The 18,106-nt window shown below is 43.4% G+C and overlaps 1 protein-coding gene and 2 non-coding genes across 3 annotated transcripts in view; all 3 read left to right on the top strand.

Annotated features, from left to right (window-relative positions):
* LOC124264255 overlaps positions 1-18,106 on the top strand; it is a 29,326-nt gene that overhangs the window by 6,217 nt on the left and 5,003 nt on the right. The gene's annotated exons all lie outside the window — the stretch shown is intronic.
* Positions 11,242-11,314, top strand: Trnav-uac. The gene has a single exon. It is a non-coding gene; the product is annotated as a tRNA-Val (tRNA).
* Positions 11,711-11,783, top strand: Trnav-uac. The gene has a single exon. It is a non-coding gene; the product is annotated as a tRNA-Val (tRNA).

Genomic DNA, 18,106 nt, shown 5'->3' with positions numbered 1-18,106 from the left:
CTATCTTTCTCATCCAGGGACTCTTGGACTCGTTTGGCCCTGGATCCAAAGGTAGCTACAACTTTATACCCTCTACCAAAGAGATATATGTATATTCCTGTTTGAGAAACAGTGAGCTATAGCGATCACCATGTCTGCCCGTCTGTTTTCTCTTTCCGGAGAGGAATTCCTAGATCGTTGGCGAAGTGTGCAAATGTAACCAAATAACATTTGCTGCAAATAAAACGAGTCTAGTGGTCTATGTCAGTAGGTTAGCGGCAGAAGAATGTCCCACCCATCCCAGCATTGCCATTCACCTGTTCCACCCACCCCAACGCTCCCATTCATCTGTCCCCCCCATCCAAGCATTGCCATTCAACTGTCCCATTCACGCCAGCAATAACATTCACCTGTCCCACCCACCCCCGTAATAACATTCCATCCTGCCCAGCACCCCCATTCACCTGTCCGACCCTGGCACTCCCATTTACCTGTCTTATCCACCCTAGCAATGCCATCGCCTATTCCACCCATCCAGCACTCCCATTCCCCTGTCCCATCCTGCCCAGCACCCCCATTCACCTGTCCGACCCTAGCACTCCCATTCACCTATCTTATCCACCCTAGCAATGCCATTGCCTGTCCCACCCACCCCCGCAATAACATTCACCTGTCACACCCACCCCAGGACTCCCATTCACCTATCCCACCCAACCCAACCCTCCCATTCCCCTATCCCACCCACCCCAACGCTCCCATCCACCAGTCACACCCACCCCAGCAGGCCCATTAACCTGTCCCACCCACCCCGACTATCCAATTCACCTGCCCCAAACACCCCAACGCTCCCATTCACCTGTCCCCCCCAGTAGTCAACACTCCCATTCCCACCTGTCCCACCCCCACACCAAGCATCCTCATTCACCTGTCCCACCCACCTTGACTCTCCCATTCACCTGTCCCACTCACCACAGAATCCTCATTGACCTGTCCCACCCACCCCTGATTCTCCCAATGATCTGTGCCACCCACCCCAGCAGTCCCATTCACCTGTCACACCCACCCTAGCAGTCCCATTCATCCACTGTCCGACCCTAGCACTCCCATTCACCTGTCTTATCCACCCTAGTAATGCCATTGCCTGTCCCACCCCACCCACCCCTGCTATAACATTCACCTGTCCCACCCACCCCAAGCATCGTCATTCACCTGTCCCACCCACCTTGACTCTCCCTTTCACCTGTCACACTCACCCCAGCACTCCCATTCACCTGTCCCACCTACCCCAACGCTCCCATTCACCTGTCCCACTCACCCAAGCATCCTCATTCACCTGTCCCACCCACCTTGACTCTCCCATTCACCTGTCCCACTCACCCCAGCATCCTCATTCACCTGTCCCACCCACCCCAACACTCCCATTCCTCTGTCCCACCCACCCCAGTAGTCCCATTCACCTGTCCTACCCATCCCGACTTTCACAATCATCTGTCCCACCCACACCAACACTCCCATTCACCTGTCCCACCCACACCAGCACTCCCATTCCCCTGTCCTATCCACCCCATCACTCCCATTCACCTGTCCCACACACCCCAGGAGTCTCATTCACCTGCCCAACCCACCCCGACACTCCCATTTACCTGTCCCGACCACCCCATCCCAGGAGTCCTGTTCTGTTCTGTTCTTTCCCGACCATCCCAGTTGACATGACTCCTTAACCATTGTACTGAGACTCCCATGTATAAAGCAACGCCCACAGATGGACTACAGGTGTACCATATAAAGTGGCCAGCTTATGTGTCGCTGGGTGCTCCACAGAATTCAATAAGTGATCGTCTCAGAAATGTGTCAGTAGGGTCTTACTGAATTGGTCAGTTTGTTATTAGTGTCCTATGCTATAAAGATACATAAGACATAAAAATGTGTAAGTGTTTCAAGTAGGCGAGATGTTATTTTGCAAATGTGATGTGTTTACAGATACGACCAATTGTACCTACTGCCAAGAACATGGGGAGACAACTGTGGCTGTTGCTTGGTGCTCCGTCTGTGATGATGCACTCTGTGAGAAATGTACTGGAGCTCACAACCGCATCCCATCATTTCGTCACCATGACGTCACTGACCTGTCTGGAGAGGTCAAGGTCAAGGGAAAGCGAAAGGCCATGTGCAAGGAGCACAAACAGGAGTCGCTAGAATTTCTCTGTCAGGACTGCAAGAAGGCCGTGTGTCAGAAATGTTGCATACTTTATCACAGGAAATGTGATGCCGTTGTCACGATCACCTCACAGATGGTGACAATGAAAACAGAGCTGACAGAAATGAAGAAGTCATTAACAAAGAAGGAAGGTGAGACAAAATTTCGTGTGAAGAAACAAAAGTTGCAGGAGCAGAGAGAGAGAGATCATTATTCACTGATGAAGTCACACATTCATTCCGCATGCCAGAAAGTTATAGATCGGGCCAAGAAAAAGAAAGGAAGCTACTCGATCGGATGGAAGATATTTCACATAAACACATCGGACAATTGAAAGCAGACATAAAGACAGGTGAGATGTCGGTACTGATGTACCAACATCAGACGGAGCTGATAGACCAGGCTCTACAATCTGAGTGTGACATGGATGTGTATGAGATGTATCAGGGATGTGAGGCCGGTGATGTGGAGGCTGTCGGAGACGCTGACCTGAAGGAGGGAGGAAGAATAGCCAGTGTCACATTCAGACATGACACAGACAAGCTGAGTAAAGCACTGGACGATCTACAGCTGGGTGAGATAGAGGTCCTGTATGAGAGTGTGCTGGACCTGAAGGCTACTCCTGTGTTACAAGACACCATTGACATCACAGTAGCAGGCGATAGGAGTAAACCAAACCCCATAGACGTGACAATGCTGGTGGTGAATGACACAGACACCGTTGTAGTCACAGACTGGCAGCAACACCAGTGTGAAGTCCTTCTACGTCAAGAACAACCAGACACAGCACAGTAAACTCAGTCTGAGTGGTGACCCATGGGGTCTGACCAAGTTGACACATAACCGGGTGACTGTCACTGTCCCATACAGTAAACAGATTATAACAGTAAAAGTCAAACCTGACCTGAAGTTACAGACAACCATCACAACCAGCAAACGGTATCGGGGTATAACATCCCTGACTCCATCAACACTAGCAGCCAGTTCCCAGTCTCCTCCCTGTGTTGACATCCTGGATATGACAGGAAACGTGCTGAGGTCTATCAGACCACTCCACAAAGGTAGCAACATCTTAGAGTATCCCGGCTTCCTCAGTACCACGAGGACAGGTAACATCTTGGTGTCTGACTGGGGAACCGAGTGTGTCGTGTGTCTGACCCCCCAGGGAGATGTGATGTTCAGCTACAGCCCTACAGGAGACACAGCCCTGGTGTGTTCTCTGGGTATCACAAGTACCAGCACAGGCGACATCCTGGTTACAGACTTCAGACAGTCTACATCAGAGTCAGGACAGTTTGTACATCTGACTGAGTCAGGACAGTTTGTACAATGGAATCTGCTGACATCCAAGGACTGTATTCAGAATCCACGTGGAATGTGTATAGATGAGAGAGGGTGGCTACGTGTTTGTCTTAACACGGGTGTCATACAGACGTTCTCGTGGAAATAGAGAAACACTGATGAGCTGCTGCTACATGTCAGGACATTCTGGTAGAAACATACAGACAGAAGATGGTAGTGTTGTGCTGCTACATGTCAGGACATTCTGGTAGAAACATACAGACAGAAGATAGTAGTGTTGTGGGTGTGTCCTCTTGTCTGTCTACAACAAGGTTTATCTAGTTGTCCATATTGTCACAAAATATCATAAAGTAACTACCATGCGACGGAGATGTGGTATTCAGCTACAGCCCTACAGGAGACACAGCACTGGAGTGTCCTCAGGGTATCACAAGTACCGACACAGGCGACATCCTGGTTACAGACTGCAGTCTACACAGAGTCATCCATCTGACTGAGTCAGGACAGTTTGTCAGAAACATACTGACAGAAGAGGGCGGTATTAACTATCCTGCGGGTGTCTGTGTAGACCCATATGGTTACGTGTATGTTTGTCTCAGAACTGAGGGACCTATTAAGGTGTTCACGTGTAACCACAGTCAGGTCTATGTGTCTGACGTGGCATACATGTATTTACACTCTCAGTTTCCCGGCATTCGGGAAGGATCATTTAAATGCCGAAGGATCTGTTATAACAAGAAACCGAGACAGATATGGATGTGGATGGATTTATTACCCACGTGGAAAACGTATAGCATCTACACCGAAACGTCGCATCGCATTGAAATACACAAGTTGTCTTTCCTTAAAATGGTTCCTGTTCATCCTTATATCAGCTTCTGACGTATGCCTCATCAACGAAAATGAATGAAATCATTCTTTTAAATAATGTGAGTATTTATGTTACTTGCCGTGCACAGCTGTTTAATTGTGATTTCGAAGTCAAGACATTATATCCGTCGAAAAAAGAACATAAACGGAATGTTTCCAGAGTGATGTAGCCGAATGAAGCAACTGCAAACCAAGAAACGGAGTGCTACGGAATTTAATGCATGTAAGACGTGGGTAATAAATAAAATACCACACTCGGTCTCATTACATACGAATTATACGAAACTCGCTTTCGCTCGGTCAGATACCATAGGAAGGAAACTCGTTTCGTATAATTCGTATGTAATGAGACCTCGTGTAGTATTCTCTATATCTCCAATAAACGAGATATCAGCATATAATTGTATAAACGATATGTCTGACATATGTGTCCCTGACAGAACTCCAAGTCTTGCAGTAAACGTTAGACCCACTACAGTACAACATGGTGAAACCGGTTGGTTCAAACATCTTTCATGTATATATTCTCTTTGTTCATAATGTTGTGTATCACCTGCTTGATAACGGTGTTAGCATCTACACCGAAACGTGGCATCCACTGCAATAGTCTTTCTTTAAAACATCTTACCTGTTCATCAAACCAGCTTCTGTATGCCACTCGAGGAAATCAATTTTAAATGTTGTGAGTATTTATGTCACTTATGCTTCTCTTCAACACTGATTTCAAGTCAACCCGTATTCTACTTTTTTATTACATACCTATGTAAACTTAGGATAGTAATACAGGGTTGCAATACGGATGACGTCGTCAAATTCCCTATTGCACTCCAGATTCCGTATTGAAACCCTGCCTGTTCTAGTTTCTCCAAAGCTCGCCACTTTCCGGGATTTTCCGTACCCAGCTAACGAGAGGTGTGTCAATTGAATATAATAATATGATTTTTAGGTTGTATATGATTAATTTAGAAACTTAAAACAATATCGTACTTGTTGATTACATTAAAAGATTGAAAGAGAAAAATGTGTTTGTCTTTTTTCACGTCACATACATCGTCTGCTTGTTGTCAAAATGTCGGCAACAATGACATCGATGGTACTATCCATCAAGACTTATTTGACATGTTATTGGACGAGAATTTTGGTACGTTTGAACTGGAATACTCTATGATTACTTTGGAATCATCACCAGTGCCTCTCGTAACAAAGAACATCAAAGATTTCAAGGCATACATCGAGACCAAGAAAAGTGTCACCACGGTACAGAAAACAAACAGTCTTGTTTCTAAATTCAACCATTTTTTATTGGAAAACAATGTGAAACAAGACATGCTGACCCTCCCTCCCCAAGAACTTGATGTTCTTATTGGATCCTACATTCTTTCTCTGGAGAAGGACAATGGTGAACCCTACGAACCTGACACATTAACCTCCTACCATCGCGCCATTGATCGCCACCTTCCTGACAACGATGACCCCTCTAACATTGTGCAAGATGCGGAATTCCGTACCAGTAGAAAAGTTCTTGAAGCCAAAACGAAAATACTAAAACAAACAGGTAAGAGGAATCGGCCAAATAAATCCGAGTCTCTGTCAGTGGAAGATGAGGAGCAGTTGTGGGAAATGGGCTAATTTAGGAGTCATTCACCTCTGTCAATTGTGAACACTTTATTGTACTATTTTACTAAAGTGTTTGGACTGCGTGGGTGGGGTGAAAACAGAAAATGAAAATGGGGTGACGTTCAGCTTAAAACAGATTCTGATGGCCAGGAGAATCTCGAGCTTTGGGAAAGGGAGACTGAAACAAGGGACGGAAATTCCACTCACCATTGCATGTTCAATCCTAAAATATTCCCCGGAAATGAAACATGTATCCTCACAGTGTACAAATCATTTGCCAAACAACGGCTGAAAAGCATGTCAGCTCCCGATGGACCATTTTACCTAGCGATCAATCACAAGAGAAAGTCTGATGTTCTATGGTTTCAAAACGGTCCTCTTGGCATCAACACACTCGGTGGCCTTGTGAAAAACATGGATTCCCGTTCCGGTTTGGTCGGCAAAATCACAGTCACAGTGCTCGAAAGTCCATGTGTGCACAGCTGCTTCATTCCGGTGTAAAACCGACGACAATATGTCAGTTGTCAGGGCACAAAACTGTGAACAGTCTCAATGACTATGCTGTTGCTTCCCTTCCAATGCAGAAACACATGTCTAATATCATTAGGTATCCTTACTGGTAGTAAAGAAAACTCTCTTGTTCCTGTTGGGCACAATTCGTCTAAAGCTGTCTCTCACCAACAACGCATGTCACTTCCAAAACAGCAGTCAGGTAAACCAAAACACTACTACACTACACGGAATGACATCTGGATTATTCAGCAACAGTAACGTTTACGGTGACACCTTCAATATCAATTTTAACTTGTCATCTCAAACAAACTGACTTATTTGGAACAGACCACATGCAAATTAGTGTGCGATGATATTGTAATACAAAGGACACTTTTTATATGCCCATTTTGAAATTAAACTTAGCTTCATAATAAACGATAGCTGACGTAAAAATTATAACTTTGATATTGAAACTATTAAGGATGTAGCTACCATGAAGTCTCACTATCATTATAAAAGGAAAGAGATAGGAGGGGTCGTCTCAAAAGCAAAACCAGGACGGGTGTCGCAGACGGTGATTGGGATCGGGCTGGGGGATAGAGATATCAGCTAAGATATGATAATCCTTTAGGGGAATTAAACTGGGAAAGTAAACGGCATGTCATAACAATTTACAAATAACATCCAGTCCTGTCGATCTTCGGGTGGTCATGCCACCTATATATTTTGCGACATTTAATACGATAGCTGATTTAATCTTTTCTATGGGTATCATACTCTTTTACATATCTCAACATAAACTTTATGAAAGAAAGACACGTAATCAATAGATGAAACATATTCAACACACATGAAAAGTATAAAATCTCTTTGAGATGACCCCTTGTGCCTGTAGGCAGCACATGCATTTCAGACACCCACATCTTAGACACTGAATATGGAGATTAATTAAAACAACACCCGAGGCTGAGCGACCTAATTGCCATCTTTAGTCTGATCTATTGTTTTCAGCAGCTGTTCCTATTTTTTCTAAGCTTTGACATGCTTTTTCTGGATATCCAATTATGCATCCCACTGAACGCCCTGTTAGGCCGATGTGGGGTATTTCCATTATGCTATTTGCAATTGTGTAAATTTTAAGGATATAGAGTAACAGCCTAAAAACAGTTATTTTCTATTTCCGACAGTACTTTAGGTTTGTCAGCGCCCAACCATTTTGCTGGTCCTTCCCCTTTGCTACGAAGTGTAGATATCGCACAAGATCATCTTTACCTGTCCTGACAGGTAATACTTTGTCGCGGGTGTACATTTACCCTCTACTGACGCCCACACGGCAAGTGGCGGTTGTGAAGTGTGAAGGTGGACAGTGCGGTAAGTTGCTATACATCATAATGTATCAAATACTGGATGGTTGGTCCTGGTATTGATGGAAACACAAGCACACTGTTTCTGGTTATCTGATGTATCAAGTATTCAGTATATTTATAACTATTTACGCCCTGTCCAAGGCCTCAGTCCAAAGTCGAATATTGTTTGTTGTATTCCGTCAGATCTTGACGAGTAAAGTGAGTCGATAATTACGTGTAGTTTATGTCAACAATGATAATTATGTGTAGTTTATGTCAACAATGATAATTATGTGTTGTTTATGTCACAATGATAATTATATGTAGATGTCAACAATGATAATGATAATATGTGTTGTTTCATGATAATAACAACAATGATAATGATAATTAGGTGTAGTTTATGTCAACAATGATATTTAGGTGTAGTTTATGTCAACAATGATAATTAGGTGTAGTTTATGTCAACAATGATAATTATGTTTAGCTAGTTTATGTCACAATGATAATTATGTGTTGTTTATGTCAACAATGATAATTATGTGTAGTTTATGTCAACAATGATAATAGGTGTAGTTTTATGTCAACAATGATAATTAGGTGTAGTTTATGTCAACAATGATAATTATGTGTAGTTTATGTCAACAATGATAATTATGTAGTTTATGTCAACTTAATTAGGTGTAATGTCAACAATGATAATTATGTGTTGTTTATGCCAACAATGATAATTAGGTGTAGTTTATGTCAACAATAATTATTTATGGTGTAGTTTATGTCAACAATGATAATTAGGTGTAGTTTATGTCAACAATGATAATTATGTGTAGTTTATGTCAACAATGATAATTATGTGTAACAATGTTTATGTCAACAATGATAATTATGTGTTGTTTATGTCAACAATGATAACTAGGTGTAGTTTATGTCAACAATGATAATTAGGTGTAGTTTATGTCAACAATGATAATTAATGTAATGTGTTGTTTATGTCAACAATGATAATTAGGTGTAGTTTATGTCAACAATGATAATTATGTGCAGTTTATGTCAACAAAGATAATTATGTGTTGTTTATGCCAGCAATGATAATTATGTGTAGTTTATGCCAACAGTGATAATTAGGTGTAGTTTATGTCAACAATGATATTTAGGTGTAGTTTATGTCAACAATGATAATTATGTGTTGTTTATGCCAGCAATGATAATTATGTGTAGTTTATGTCAACAATGATAATTAGGTGTAGTTTATGTCAACAATGATAATTAGGTGTAGTTTATGTCAACAATGATAATTAGGTGTAGTTTATGTCAACAATGATAATTAGGTGTAGTTTATGCCAGCAGTGTGTGTCTATTAGTCTCCTGTCGTGGTCTGATACAGCCAGCAGATAATCTCCCGTGTGTCACCTGTGTCCCCGCCACATACATCGTACATGTAGATAGTGTACACAACAAGGAAGTGCATGTTGTCTACTTCCGTTATGGTAATGAGCACACGTGATCAACACGGAATGACACAGGAGGTATTCAGTCAGCTGTTGTGCTCCACTGATACTTCAAGAAAATCATAATCATCATATTGACCATTTCACAAGGGGGAATTTTGCTATATATGGCTTTATTGTGTCATAGCAAGTAAACCAACTGTAAGAGCGCAGCGTGTATTCAGGATTTGTACCAATTTCTCGCCAGTTGTAACGGACACTCTTCTTGTGGGAAAATGGTCTTTTCTGTTTTTACTGTTCCTCTATCAAGTATAACTATGTTATATTTAGGAACTATAATATTTAGGATAATATACTTGGTGTTGAAGAACAATCCCCGCACCTCAGACGGCTGGGCAACCCGTGCCCCTTTTGCTGGAGTCATTTAATTTGCATGTAAAGCGATCTTAGCGCAACAGCGGTCGTAACACCCTTGCTTCGAGTATAGACATAAGATAGTCGTAGGGCTAAGATGGCTTCGTGCATGTGGTCCCTGAAGTCCCGGAGATTTGATATCACATGCTATGGCTGTCAATATCTAACGACTTCTAGGTCGATCAACACATGACCGTGTGGTGCTGCAAATACTCTTTTACTCTTGATCTCATTATTAGATCTCAGAATTTGAGTAAAGAACAAAGTTTGATGGAACTTTTTGACCATTGATATTGGCTATTCACATCCATTGACAACACCCGACGATTCATTACACACAATATCCTTGACTGATTCGTGTGTGCAAATCGTAATTCCACAGAACCAAAGATGGTTACATATACCATAGACACTATTGGAAGCGTTTATATATGCCATAAGCTTTAATTGCATACTTTACTATCTGACCAATCTGTAAAACGTGATATGTACACACTGCGGCATCAACATCACCTGAGGTACATTGAGACAGTGAGTGAGTTAAACTTTACAGCCACCTGTCTGTACAGAGGTTCTGAATCACCTGCAGTTGGACAATAATAGATAGAGGTCAAGAGTGTAGACATTTTTTTACCTGGTTTCAGATGGCAACCTCTCAGAAGCTGACGGACCATTTCTTGTCCTGTACAATATGTACAGGGGTGTTTGACAAGCCCTGTACACTTGTGTGTAATCACACCTTCTGTCGGAAATGTATCGTCAACTACACCAAAACCAGACCAGAAGCCATCAGTGCCAAGTCCCTCCTGTGTCCATTCTGCAGCAAGATGACGAAAGTGTCCGCTCCTGAGAGACCAGTGGAGGAGTGGGCGGATGACATCAAACCCATCTTTCTCATCCAGGGACTCTTGGACTCGTTTGGCCCTGGATCCAAAGGTAGCTACAACTTTAAGCCCTCTACCAAAGAGATATATGTATATTCCTGTTTGAGAAACAGTGAGCTATAGCGATCACCATGTCTGCCCGTCTGTTTCCATTTCCCGGAGAAGAATTCCTAAATCGTTGGCCAAATATGCAAAAGTAACCAAATAACATTTGCTGCAAATAAAACGAGTCTAGTGGTCTATGTCAGTAGGTTAGTTACAAAAGAATGTCCCACCCAACCCAGCATTGCCATTCACCTGTCCCATCCACCCCAACACTCCCATTCAACTGTCCCATTCACGCCAGAAACAACATTCACCTGTCCCACCCACCCCGCAATAACATTCCCCTGTCCCATCCTGCCCAGCTCTTCCATTCACCTGTCCGACCCTGGCACTCCAATTCCACTGTCCCACCCACCCCAACACTCACATTCCCCTGTCCCACCAACCCCAACACTCCCATCCACCTGTCCAACCCACCAAAACACACCCATCCACCTGTCCCACCCACCCCAGCAGCCCCATCCATTCACCTGTCCCACCCACCCCAATACTCCCATTCACATGTCCCACCCACCCCGACTCCCCGGACAAAACTAAATGTCGTGCTTTGAATTGAAGCAACTGTGGCCTTGTTTGAGTGTGATGGTTCTGTGGTGTAGTGGTTATCACGTCTGCTTTACACGCAGAAGGTCGCGAGTTCGAACCTCGCCAGAACCTCTTTTTTCAAGCATTTTTCTTCTTCCCTTTCAACACCAGGGAAGCCAATGAATGATCCCCGTTTCGTTCACATATACTCCGTAAGTCATTTTATTGATATCGCCCTCTTCTATTTCGCATTTACCTTCCCCCTGCACATGACCTTGGCTACATCTAGTTCGTTTGGTCAGAATGACCCTGACACCTTTCAAATACATAAAATATCCGTGCCAGAGAATAACTAGTATGAACTATCAGCCCACATTGATTCCATTTGAAGTCGTGGGCAAAATAGCAGTGAAAATGACATGAACGGGTCACTGAAAATCAGTATTGACAGCATACATTTGCGTAATTTTAAACTAATAAAACGTGGTGCTTTGAATTGAAGCAACTGTGGCCTTGTTTGAGCGTGATGGTTCTGTGGTGTAGTGGTTATCACGTCTGCTTTACCCGCAGAAGGTCGCGAGTTCGAACCTCGCCAGAAACTCTGTTTTGCAAGCATTTTTCTCCTTCCCTTTCAACACCAGGGAAGCCAATGAATGATCCCCGTTTCGTTCACATATACTCCGTAAGTCATTTTATTGATATCGCCCTCTTCTATTTCGCATTTACCTTCCCCCTGCACATGACCTTGGCAACATCTAGTTCGTTTGGTCAGAATGACCCTGACACCTTTCAAATACATAAAATATCCGTGCCAGAGAATAACTAGTATGAACTATCAGCCCACATTGATTCCATTTGAAGTCGTGGGCAAAATAGCAGTGAAAATGACATGAACGGGTCACTGAAAATCAGTATTGACAGCATACATTACTGTCCCACTCACCCCAGCATCCTCATTCACCTGTCCCACTCTCCCCGATTCTCCCAATCATCTGTCCCACCCACCCCAGCAGTCCCATTCACCTGTCCCATCCATCCTAGCAGTCCCATGGATCGGTCTCATGCATCCAAGTAGTTCCATCCACCTGTCACACCCACCCTAGCACTCCCATTCACCTGTCTTATCCACCCTAGCAATGCCATTGCCTGTCCGACTCCCCCCCCCCCGCTATAACATTCACCTGTCACACCCACCCCAGCAGTCCCTTTCACCTATTCCACCCACCCCGACTCTCGCAATCACCTGTCCCACCCACCCCAGCATTCCCATTCACCTGTCACACCCATCCCATCACTCCCATCCACCTGTCCCACCACCCCAGGAGTATCATTCACCTGCCCAACCAACTCCGACCCTCCCATTTACCTGTACCGACCACCTCATCCCAGGAGTCCTGTTCTGTTCTGTTCTCTCCCGACCATCCCAGCTGACATGACTCCTTAACCATTGTACTGAGACTCCCATGTATAAAGCAACGCCCACAGATGGACTACAGGTGTACCATATAAAGTGGCCAGCTTATGTGTCGCTGGGTGCTCAACAGAATTCAATAAGTGATCGTCACAGAAATGTGTCAGTAGGGTCTTACTGAATTGGTCAATGTTTGTTATTAGTGTTTCCTGTGCTATAAAGATACAATGAGAGATAAACATGTGTAAGTGTTTCAAGTAGGCGAGATGTTAATTTGCAAATATGATGTGTTTACAGATACGACCAATTGTACCTACTGCCAACAACATGGGGAGACAACTGTGGCTGTTGCTTGGTGCTCCGTCTGTGATGATGCACTCTGTGAGGAAATGTACTGGAGCTCACAACCGCATCCCATCATTTCGAAACCATGACGTCACTGACCAATCTGGAGAGGTCAAGGTCAAGGGTAAGCGAAAGGCCATGTGCAAGGAGCACACACAGGAGTCGCTAGAATTTCTCTGTAGGGACTGCAAGAAGGCCATGTGTCAGAAATGCCAGAAAGTTATAGATCGGGCCAAGGAAAAAGAAAGGAAGCTACTCGATCGGAAGGAAGATATTTCACATAAACACATTGGATAATTGAAAGCAGCCATAAAGACAGGTGAGATGTCGGTACTGATGTACCAAAATCAGACGGAGCTGATAGACCAGGCTCTACAATCTGAGTGTTATATGGATGTGTATGAGATGTATCAGGGATGTGAGGCCGGTGATGTGGAGGCTGTCGGAGACGCTGACCTGAAGGAGAGAGAGGAAGAATAGCCAGTGTCACATTCAGACAGGACACAGACAAGCTGAGTAAAGCACTGGACGATCTCCAGCTGGGTGAGATAGAGGTCCTGTATGAGAGTGTGCTGGACCTGAAGGCTACTCCTGTGTTACAAGACATCATTGACATCACCGTAGCAGGCGATAGGAGTAAACCAATGCCCATTGACGTGACACAGCTGGTGGTGAATGACACAGACACCGTTGTAGTCACAGATTACAGCAACAGTAGTGTGAAGTCCTTCTACGTCAAGAACATCCAGACACAGCACTGTAAACTCAGTCTGAGTGGTGGCCCATGGAGTCTGACCAAGTTGACGCACAACCGGGTGGCTGTCACTGTCCCGTACAGTGAACAGATTATAACAGTTAAAGTCAAACCAGACAACCATCACAACCAGCAAACAGTATCGGGGTATAACGCCCCTGACTCCATCAATACTAGCAGCTGGTTCCCAGTCTCCTCCCTGTGTTGATATCCTTGATATGACAGGAAACGTGCTGAGGTCTATCAGTCCACTCCACAAAGGTAACAACATCTTACAGTATCCCAACTTCCTCAGTACTACGAGGACAGGTAACATCCCGGTGTCTGACTGGGGAACCAAGCGTGTCATGTGTCTGACCCCCGAGGGAGATGTGGTGTTCAGCTACAGACCTACAGGAGACACAGCACTGAAGAGTCCTCAGGGTATCACAAGTACCGACACAGGCGAAATCCTGGTTACAGACTGCAGTCTACACAGAGTCATCCATCTGACTGAGTCAGGACAGTTTGTACTAAATCTGCTGACATCCGCGGACTGTATTCAGAATCCACATGGAATGTGTATAGATGAGAGAGGGTGGCTACGTGTTTGTCTTGGGAAGGGTGTCATACAGATGTTCTCGTGTAAATAGAGAAATACCGATGAGCTGCCGCTACATGTCAGGACATTCTGGTAGAAACATACAGACAGAAGATGGTAGTGTTGTGCTGCTACATGTCAGGACATTCTGGTAGAAACATACAGGCAGAAGATGGTAGTGTTGTGGCAGGAAGATTCCGTAGAACATACAGGCAGAAGATGGTTGTTGTGCTGCTACATGTCAGACATTCCTGGTAGAAAACAGACTGGACAGGTCAGGACATTCTGGTAGAAACATACAGGCAGAAGATGGTAGTGTTGTGGGTATGTCATCTTGTCTGTCTACAACAAGGTTTATCTAGTTGTCCATATTGTCACAAACTATCATAAAGTCACTACCATGCGACGGAGATGATGTATTCAGCTACAGCCCTACAGGAGACTCTATCCTGCGGGTGTCTGTGTAGACCCATATGATTACATGTATGTTTGTCTCAGTACTGAGGGACCTATTAAGGTGTTCACTTGTAACCACAGTCAAGTCTATGTGTCTGACGTGGCATACATGTATTTACACTCTCAGTTTCCTTTCGGCATCAGGTAAGGATCTTTAAAAGCAGAGACAGTATGATGTTGAGTATACACAAGAAACCTTAAATCACCCGTATTCTAATTTTGTATGAAGAAAGAACTAATTACGGAGAGGGGCAAGTGGTGACGAATGTAAACGTTAGACCCATGTACTACAGCACAACATGGTGAAACCGGTTGGATCAAACATCTTTTATGTATATATTCTCCTTGTTCATAATACTGTGTATCACCTGCTTGATAACGGTGTTAGCATCTACACCGAAATGCCGCACCCATTACAATAGTCTACCTTTAAAACATCTTACCTGTTCACCATACCAGCTTCTGTATGCCACTCGAGGAAATCAATTTTAAATGAGTATTTATGTCACTTATGCTTCTCTTCAACACTGATTTCAAGTCAACCCGTATTCTAATTTTTTATTACATACCCATGTAAACTTAGGATAGTAATACAAGGGTGCAATATGGATGACGTGGTCAAATTCCCTATTGGACTCCAGATTCCGTATTGAACCCCTGCCGGTTCTACTTTCTCCAAAGCTCGCCACTTTCCGGGATTTTCCGCATCCACTAAATTTACACCTAATATGTAGGTCATGGGTTTCCAAGCTAACGAGAGGTGTGCCAATTGAATATAATAATATGATTTTTAAGTTGTATACGATTAATTTAGAAAATATGAAAATAATGTACTTATTGTTACATTAAAAGATTGAAAGAAAATACTGTGCTTGTTTTATTTTACATGACATACATCGTCTGCTTGTTGTCAACATGTCGGCAACAATGACATCGATGGTACCATCGATCGAGACTTATTTGACATGTTTTTTTGACGAGAATTTTGGTACATTTGAACTGGAATACTCTATGATTACTTTGGAATCATCACCAGTGCCTCTCGTAACAAAGAACATCAAAGATTTCAAGGCATACATCGAGACCAAGAAAAGTGTCACCACGGTACAGAAAACAAACAGTCTTGTTTCTAAATGCAACCATTTTTTATTGGAAAACAATGTGAAACAAGACATGCTAACTCTCCCTCCCCAAGAACTTGATGTTCTTATTGGATCCTACAGTCTTTCTCTGGAGAAGGACAATGGTGAACACTACGAGCTTGACATATTAACCTCCTACCATCGCGCCATTGATCGCCACCTTCGTGACAACGATGACCCATCTAACATTGTGCGAGATGCGGAATTCCTTCCCAGTAGAAAAATTCTTGAAGCCATAAGGAAAGAACTAAAACAGGTAAGAGGAATCGGCCAAATATATCCGAGTCTCTGTCAGTGGAAGATGAGGAACGGTTGTGGGAAATGGGCCAATTTGGGAGTCATTCACCTCTGTCAATTTTGAACACTTTATGGTGCTATTTTACTAAAGTGTTTGGATTGCGTGGGTGGGGTGAAAGCAGAAAATGAAAATGGGGTGACGTTCAATTTAAAACAGATTCTGATGGCCAGGAGTATCTGGAGTTTTGGGAAAGGGAGACTGAAACAAGGGACGGAAATTCCACTCACCATCGCATGTTCAATCCTAAAATATTCCCCGGAAATGAAACATGTATCCTCCCAGTGTACAAATCCTTTGCCAAACAACGGCTTAAAAGCATGTCAGCTCCCGATGGACCATTTTACCTAGCGATCAATCACAAGAGAAAGTCTGATGGTCTATGGTTTCAAAACGGTCTTCTTGGCATCAACACACTCGGTGGCCTCGTGAAAAACATGGATTCCCGTTTCCATTTGGTCGGAAAAATCACAGACACAGTGCTCGAAAGTCCATGTGTACACAGCTGCTTCATTCCGGTGTAGAACCGACGACAATATGTCAGTTGTCAGGGCACTAAAATGTGAACAGTCTCAGTGACTATGCTGTTGCTTCCCTTCCAATGCAGAAACACATGTCTGGTATCCTTACTGGTAGTAAAGAAAACTCTCTTATTCCTGTTGACAATTCGTCTGAAGCTGTCTCTCACCAACAACGCATGTCACTTTTAAATGTTTTGAATGTAGGCCTAACAGCAGTCAGGTAAACCAAAACACTACTACACTCCACGGAAAGACGTCTGGATTATTCAGCAACAGTAACGTTTACGGTGACACCTTCAATATCAATTTTAACTTGTCATCTCAAACAAACTGACTCATTTGGAACAGACCACATGCAAATTAGTGTGCGATGATATTCTAATACAAAGGACCCTTTTTTATATGCCCATTTTGAAATTAAACTTAGCTTCATAATAAACGATAGCTGACGTAAAAAAATATAACTTTGATATTGAAACTATTAGGATGTAGCTACCATGAAGTCTCACTATCATTATAAAAAGGAAGATATAGGAGGGGTCGTCCCAAAAGCAAAACCAGGACGGTTGTCGCAGACGGTAATTGGGATCGGGCTAGGGGATAGAGATATCAGCTAAGATATGATAATCCCTTAGGGGAATTAAGCTGCGAAAGTAAACGGCATGTAATAACAATTTACAAATAACATCCACTCCTGTCGATCTTCGGGTGGTCATGCCACCTATATATTTTGCGTCATTTAATACGATAGCGGATTTAGTCTTTTCTATGGGTATCATACTCTCTCACACATCTCAACTTAAACTTTATGAAAGAAAGACACGTAATCAATAGATGAAACATATTCAACACACATGAAAAGTATAAAATCTTCTTTGAGAAGACCCCTTGTGCCTGTAGGCAACAAATGCATTTCAGACACCCACATCTTAGACACTAAAGATGGAGATTAATTAAAACAACACCCGAGGCTGAGCGACCTAATTGCCATCTTTAGTCTGATCTATTGTTTTCAGAAGCTGTTCCGATTTTTTCTAAGCTTTGACATGCTTTTCAGACAATCTACATCTGGGTATCCAATTATGCATCCCACTGAACGCCCTGTTAGGCCGATGTGGGGTATTTCGATTATGCTATTTGCAATTGTGTAAATTTTAGGGATATAGAGTAACAGCGTCAAAACAGTTGTTTTCTATTTCGGACAGTTCTTTAGGTTTGTCAGCGCCCAACCATTTTGCTGGTCCTTCCCCTTTGCTACGGAGTGTAGATATCGCACAAGATCATCTTTACCTGACCTGACAGGTAATACTTTATCGCGGGTGTACATTTTCCCCCTACACCGCTGGTGATGCCCTCACGGCAAGTGGCGGTTGTGAAGTGTGAAGGTGGACAGTGCGGTAAGTTGCTATACATCATAATG

This window comes from Haliotis rubra, unplaced genomic scaffold, assembly GCF_003918875.1.
Source record: "Haliotis rubra isolate DU_JTF1 unplaced genomic scaffold, ASM391887v1 Scf1204, whole genome shotgun sequence".
NCBI classification, from domain to species: Eukaryota; Metazoa; Mollusca; class Gastropoda; order Lepetellida; family Haliotidae; genus Haliotis; species Haliotis rubra.
Note: the sequence above shows the minus strand (reverse complement) of the source record. Positions and strands in the feature narration are given on the sequence as shown.